This window comes from Pinus tabuliformis, chromosome 1_1, assembly GCF_031772625.1.
Source record: "Pinus tabuliformis cultivar Carrire ecotype Pingquan chromosome 1_1, CPIR1, whole genome shotgun sequence".
Taxonomy (NCBI): Eukaryota; Viridiplantae; Streptophyta; class Pinopsida; order Pinales; family Pinaceae; genus Pinus; species Pinus tabuliformis.
The window spans coordinates 82,808,410-82,816,132 of record NC_142297.1 but is presented as its reverse complement, the minus strand read 5'-3'; the positions used below and the strand labels follow the sequence as shown (position 1 = coordinate 82,816,132).

Below are 7,723 nucleotides of genomic sequence, written 5' to 3'. Positions count from 1 at the left end.
GTAGTCAAGTAAATAGTTAATAGTTAATTTTAAGTGTATATATACATGATAGGTATAAGAGTAGTCATAGAGTGTATGCGGATGGCTTTGGCACCCCCAGCCGGGATCGAATCCTGCGGGCAATGTTTGGACCCGATTTGTTCTGAAATTCTGCTGGCTTCGGCCAAATGTTCTGAAATTCTGCTGGCTTCGGCCATATATTTAAAAAATCTGCTGGCTGGCCTTGGCCATATGTTGATTTTCCCTCTCGAAAAAAAAAAGTCTTTATTACTCGATTATAATTAACATAAAGAACATATTATCAAAATATGATATTATGAAACATCGCGGTTATGATGAGCTCCGTTGACTTCACTTGAGACATGAAATTGTCATCCGCTAAGTAATTTCGCTTTTCATTGACGTATAATATCAATTTTTTTTTTTTTAATTTACACATGAAATTTCCTTCCTAAATGACGGTCATTTTGACGATGTTATTATTACAAAAGTTTTTATAATTTATAATTTATATTTTTATTTAATCAAATAATAAATTAATTCAAAAAATCACCTTCATTAAATGAATATATAATTTTAAAAATATTAAATTAATAAAAATATTAAAAATATAGTAAATTCCAACAGGTCAGTAAAATGTTAAGTCATCAATTTCATCATGTTAAGTCATCAATTTCATTTATTTCATTATATCAATAAAAAGTAATAACATATTATACCATCAATTTCATTATATCAATTAACTTTATGTAATCAATTCAGTTCATCAATTGACTCTGTTCATGAAACTTTTTTTCCCATTATAACAATCAACTTATTATATAATTATTGCATTACGCAAAAGATATTTAAAAAATTAAAATTGGATGATCTGTACAGAAGCGAATGTCGGTGTATGATTTTTTACAGAAAAGGACGAAAGACTCAAGGCCCCGTTCCCACTGCTTCATCATCAACAATATAATGTGGTCCTTTTAAAGGGTAACAACCAGGTTGGGTTAAATGGTTGTTACTCAAGAATCCTTTGACAATACTCCCACGTCACTGTGGAATTCTTTTTTATGCAAAAATGTGGGAGTTGTACTATCATCACACTCACATCATCCCTGGATTTTCTGGTTACTGCTAACTCTACAAGCTTTTTACAGGCAGCGATGGGGCCGTCTCCTAATGGTGTCAAATTAGGTTGCTTCTGAACACAGAAAGGCCTGGCGATATCCACTGCTTCTTGATTACTAACTTTATCCCACAACCCATCTGATGCCAAAATTAAAAACTCGCAATCAGATGTTATTTCAATCTTTCTGGTGTCTGGTTCAGCTGTCATCCACTCTTTCATGTGTGAATCGCCTATTGCCCTAGATACTGCCAGGGATCCCTGAACTCGCCAAACTCCGTGGCGGAGGTCAACGATTCCACCCAAATTCTCTATCCGTTGCCGCTCGTCCTCCCTTCCAGCTCGATGATCGCATGTAAGGGCTTCTGAAACACTGTCTCTGCTAATAACTGCTCGGCAATCCCCAGCATTGGAAACCACTAAGTTACCATTTATAATGAGAGCAGTTACACAAGCTGTACCGCTACCAACCTCCTGCTTCAAAAATTCTGCATCTGTTGTTAAGTACCCATCTCTAACGGCCTGTTCAAGAATGTCCCCTGTTTCATTTTCCATTCTGAGCACTGCGTCCAGAATATTCTGCCCAATATTTTCGGCAGCGAAAGCTGCAGCGTTCCGACCGCTATGACCATCAAACACGCCAAAGAAGGCCTGTTTGGAATCGCCAAGAACATTGACAACGGCCTTGTGGGTATCTTCCATGAATTCTCGCTTACCCTTTTTGCACGAAACCGCATAATGAAAACCCTCCACATTAACCTCCATCGGCTGCTCCACGGCCACGCTCGGCGCATTGAGGCCCGGCAACTGGAGCGGAACATCTAGCATCGGCGGGCGTTGCCTCTTGTGCAGAGCCTTAGGGCACTTGTCTGCCAAAAAGGGGGATCTGCAGGAGCCGAAGACCGAGGGAGAATTCCCTGCTACAACGCAAGCCATTTTTACAATCTGCGGAGGCTGCTGTATAAATTCAATTGAGTGTATCGTTCGGAGACTGATAGTCCTTGTGGTTCCAATTGGGGTGTCCGCTAAGCATTTATATGGCTTCAATTGTTCAACTCAAATCAGATATAGGAAACTTGCACCGTCAAACTCCTGTGTACGCGATTACAACCGACTATGAGCTGGAACACTGTGAAACGGTCTAAAATTATAGAGGAAATCCTTATCAGTTATCACGTTTCTCTGGTCAAAGTCCCCGCTCGTCATGAAGGAAAGTTCCAGAGGGTTAAATTTCTTATAAAGAAAATTGATTAAATCAATATTGTCGGTACGTGGGCGCTCATGCCTGCGCTGATGGCGAGAAATAACCATCGGCACTAAAGTATGAAGGGTCACGTTAAGCTGATTGTGTTTTGGAGTGAATAAATAGATTTAGTAATAAAAAAATTGGGCGTTTAGATTTTATAGAATGTAGATTTATCATTAAAAAAATTATAATCTTTTAAACAAAATTGATATAAAAAAAATGATTAAAAATATTATTTAAAAAAAATTGGCTTTAAACCTATAACTATTAATAAGTTTATTTTTTTAGTTCAAAATACATTTTTTGAAAAAATAAATTTTTTTATTGAAAAATATTTTTTTTATTCAAAACACATTTTGGAAACTTATTTTATTTAATCAAGTACATTCAAAATATGTTTTTTTTTTAAACTTTAATGGTTTAATGAAGGCTTTCAAAATATTCTCTTTGCAAAATCCCAATAATTTACGAAATGTTTTCAACTTTCACTTACAACTATTTTTTTTTTTCAAAAGCTCCGGTTAGGTTGTTGAAAAATGTTAAAGCATTCAAAGGAAACTTCTATTAGAAAATCTTAATGGTGAGAGGGAAAACAACCACAATTTCAGTTGAGGGCACACTTGGATAATGAGATTAATAGGATGTGCATGCCGATAAGAAAGTTGTTAAACAGAAGGACAACCAATAGAAGAATACAACTATCTGTGCAAGTTTACCACAACAAGTCATATGCAGTACAGCATAATCAAGTTTGGGATCCGGGAAGATTGAGATCAATAATGAAACAACAATACAACTATATATGTGGATAACAACATCATTATATATGGGACCCAGGATGATTGAACGAACTGAAAACATGTGACGAAGAGGTCATGAAAATTTTCAACTCGGGGAGTCTCATGCAGAAGCATCAACCCTAGCCAATCCAGTTTTGTCTAGAGTCAAGAGGGTCATGAAGTCCTTCAAAGAGGAAGGAATTCCATCAATTGTAAACTATATAAATAAAATTAGGAAATTTTGTGTAAATACAAGTGTCCGGGTTCTAGAAAAATTTGAGTGGTTAGGTTTTTTTTGGTGACCTAGTATTTTTTCCAAATAAGACTTTAACAAAGTAACAAGTGTAGAGATATGTGTCTATAGTTTTTGGATATATGTCTAAAAAATGTTGAGTTCATTAACATATTTCCTAGCTATAGGAACTATGTTCCTATGTCATTATGTACAATTAGAAGTTGGGGACAATGTCTCAGAAGTAGAGCGAGACAAAGCTTAAGAGAGGAAGCATGAGTAAATTTTGTTTAATTTCTTTGTAAATATATATTATTAAAGAATATAACATGTTTTATGTTTGTACATGCTATATGTGTATTCTGATTCCGATGAAGCAGGTATAAATGGTAGTGTAGAGTGAGCCATTAGGAGAGGAGCACTCATAAGAGCTCAGCCTAAATTCCATCCCCTTATTAAATAAAAAATTGATGAAAAGGAAATTGTGAGTGGGCCTGACCCCTTATCCTATATTATTAGCTATCCACATCTGGACCACATCTCTATCTAGCTATATCGAGGCTGAAAGAAATATATCTAGATGCAAGCTTAAATATCAAAATTTGTCTCGTTAAATAAAATAATATTCGTAAAGTTGCTGAGACTATTGGATTAAGCTAGATATTTGGGCTAGTTTGACTTGTCATTGGATTCCCAGACTATCAAACCAAACTAGACTCAAATATCTTATGGAGCTTGCAACCTTCCTACACTGTATATTCAAACCAACTTGGACTCAAATATCTCATCGAGCTTGCAACTTTCCTGCACTGTATATTTAAAATCAATAGCCCCTGACTTAGGGCTACCTAACTAACGAATGCTTAAATGCCAGAAGAAACAAGAAAACAAAGAGTGCCTTGAGTGGGCTTATGGTTGATCTATTCATAGATCAAGGATGGTAATTTAGAAGACCACAAAGGGGAAGAGAGTGCCTAGTAACTTGCAATTTATTAAAATTAATATAAGTAATTTCGCTTTTCATTAACGTATAATTTTTTTTTTGGGGGTTGATTTACACATGAAATTTCCTTCCTAAATGACGCATGTTATTATTATAAAAGTTTTTATAAGTTTTATTTTTACTTAATTAAATAATAAATTAATTAAAAAAATCACCTTCATTAAAATAAATATATAATTTCAAAAATATTAAATTAATAAAAATATTAAAAAAATATAGCCAATTCCAACATATCAATAATATCAAGAAAATGTTAGGTCATCAATTTTAATTATTTCATTATAACAATAAAAAATAATAACATATTATACCATCAATTTCATTATATCAATTAACTTTGTTTATCAATTTTTTTTTCCCATTATAACAATTAACTTATTATATAATTATTGGATTACACAAAAGATATTTACACCAATAGGCATCCCCTCTATTGGAATTGGCAACTTAATAATTTTCTTAATTAATCTTTTTGATCGGATGGCCTGAATTGAAAGATGCTAGTATATTATCGTAGTCGTCACTAAATCAATGAACGAAATTTGCAACAATAACTTTCTTGCATGTCTAGATCACATATTTAAACCATAATTAAATTAATTTTTTATAAAGCATGATTAAAAATTTAATTTGCCTCTTGTTGATAACCACGTATGTTGATTAGTGAGAAATGTATTTAAAAAAATTATAAAATATTAACCTAAGAGACATGGATCAAAGAGGGACAACCCACCGACAGTTTTCCTCAAGCTTGTGAAATGATTAAAAGTTGAGACATGCACCTTATACCTCTTCATATTTTGAAACATATGTCTATTCAATTGTTTCCCAAGTGTTTTGTCCATTAATTTAATGATTACCTTACGTACGTGGGTGGTTTAAACGTATCGGTGTTCAACCATACCTTTTCAATTCTACTTTCAAACGTCTGCATGCACAATGATACCTTTTCACATTCTCAAATGTACTTATGTTCAACCATTTGCCAAGTTTTTTCCGACACCTATAAGGATTACCTGAGTGATTTCCTATGCGTTACTAATTCTCAAGCGATTTGAAGGTCGTTGCATTACTAATTCAGCAATGCAATTTTTACTATTGATAGTCCTGATGATGTAGGTCTCCGTGGGCACTACAAACTGTGATTTTGTGATGTAGTTTGTATTATGTTTGTATAGAGAATTGATTTGAGTGTGGAACTGTGTAATCAATGCATCCCTTTCAGACAGAGGGTTTTTCTATGTGATCAGGCCTAAGGCCAGGTCTTTGTAATGTGTTTATGGTGAATAAATCAATGTTGCGTGTATTATTATATAAACGGCCTATGGAGGCCTCAAATGCTTGTTTTCTATTTGTATTCGACTGAATTTGGTGTTGGCCCTGTATTCTCATCTTTTGCCTTGGAAATCCCTGTGGGTAAGGCAAATTTGGTGTAATGTGGGTTCGCATTTAGAAAACCCAAAATACACTAAGTATCAACTCAAACTGCATTTAAACTGAGAATCGGGATCTCAAAGCTTTTAAACGGAGGTTTTGAATGATATCAAGTCCATAGAACCCCAAACCGCATCAATCCTGTGTATTTCGTTGTCACATCGCTGAAAGCCATTTATAAAGGGAAATCACGCTATCACTTAGCGGATTCAAGAAAGCAGACGTGAAAATCTATGCATAGGAGTTTTGGACCTTGTCGGGTCCGACACTTATGTCACATCGCGCAGTTGGATCGATGATATGTGATTGCTGACTCGTCGCATTGGCATATTGGAGCGGAGGTGGTGAATTGATAGTCGGTGTGATCGCCAATAGCGATTAGCGATAATCACATCGGACCCCGCCAAAGGATAGCGCCGATATTACATACCATTGAGACTGTCGATCACTGATACAGCGATTGAATATGAGCTGTTCGATTGGTCAGATCTCGATTCACGGCAATAACACATATGACTATGTAAAAAGGCAGAAAATCATTGTTTCGGCATTTTGGAAAGTATTTGGTCCCGAGAGGGAAAAACATAGTTTTTAAACTTTTTAAAAGGCTTTTCACTCCCAATAGGATAAGGCATGGTTTTTAAAGGAAAAGGGGTGTTTGGCGGGGTGATTGCTTGGGTCATTTTTTATCCATTTGGGGTTTTTAAGGCTGAACATGTATAAAACGCTTCTGATACATATATATGTGGGCATGGGGGTATAAAGCTCAATAAGTGCCATTAAGAGGAAATCAAACCCCGTTAAGGTTTTTAGCATGTGGCATCCTTAGGGTTGCACCATTTATGCTAAATTGACTGTAATTTCTGTCTAACTATACATTTAACCGTCCTTTTATTTAAGGTTCTCTACCACAATTCGTAATTCCTTTGATGAGATTTGAAAATAATTTTACAAAATTTTCACTTTAAATGCAAGTACCTCCAAAACTACATTGTGACATTGCTTTCAAAATGAACGGTTCAATTCTGCCTATTTAATAGATCTATTCATGGTTTGAAGTGATATTGAAGGGTTTTGTCCACGATCTTTACCTCGAATTTGAATCTTTGGTCACGGACAGAGGCTTCTTTCTCGTTCTCAAATGACTTTTACCTCAAATTAACCACTATGGCTCAATTTTGCCTATTTTACAAAGCTTTCATGGTTTTAAGTGATATCGAAGGGTTTTCTAAAATCCCTATATGCTAATTGAAAGGAATGCTAAGCTCAGAAGAAATCTGAGGTACTGAGTCTGTTCGTTATTAGGGTCGTTGACGATTTACTCTGTTAATGATTTAAGGGTGCAACTCTTTCTTTGTTGATGGGGTCAAGAGTTATGAGGAAGCGTGCATGGAGCGAGGGGATCGGATCCTTGAGCGGTGCAACACCGAGCAAGTGGAGTATTAAACTAGCAGAACCTGTAGGTGGTTTTCAAAATCCGGAAAAGTCCTTTTCGCACCGCTTCCACGGCCTGGGTGGTAATTTATTTTTTGACCCGATAAAATGTGGAGCTGCCACGTTGATATTAAAAATACTATTAATATTGTTTAATTTACAATATTCTTCTTCATTATTATTATTATTATTATTATTATTATTATTAATTAATACATTTTAGTATTAATATAATTCACGTTAACAACATTAAATATGAATAAAATTTTAATATTTATTTTTAATATTATTTACGAATATTAATATTAATATTAATATGAAAATTCATTATAGATTATAGATTATTATATATAATATAAATTTAAGTTATTTTAATTTTAATTTATTTAATGTGGTAATTTAAATTATTTTAATTTTCTGTTATTTTAATTTATTAATAATACTAATATTAGTACTAATAAATATTGTTATTACGAAT

At 34.2% G+C, this 7,723-nt stretch overlaps 1 pseudogene; it reads right to left on the bottom strand.

Moving 5' to 3' along the window:
- Positions 1–785: 785 nt before the first annotated feature.
- On the bottom strand, positions 786–2,210 carry LOC149211707 (putative protein phosphatase 2C 53 pseudogene; annotated as a pseudogene).
- Positions 2,211–7,723: the final 5,513 nt, after the last annotated feature.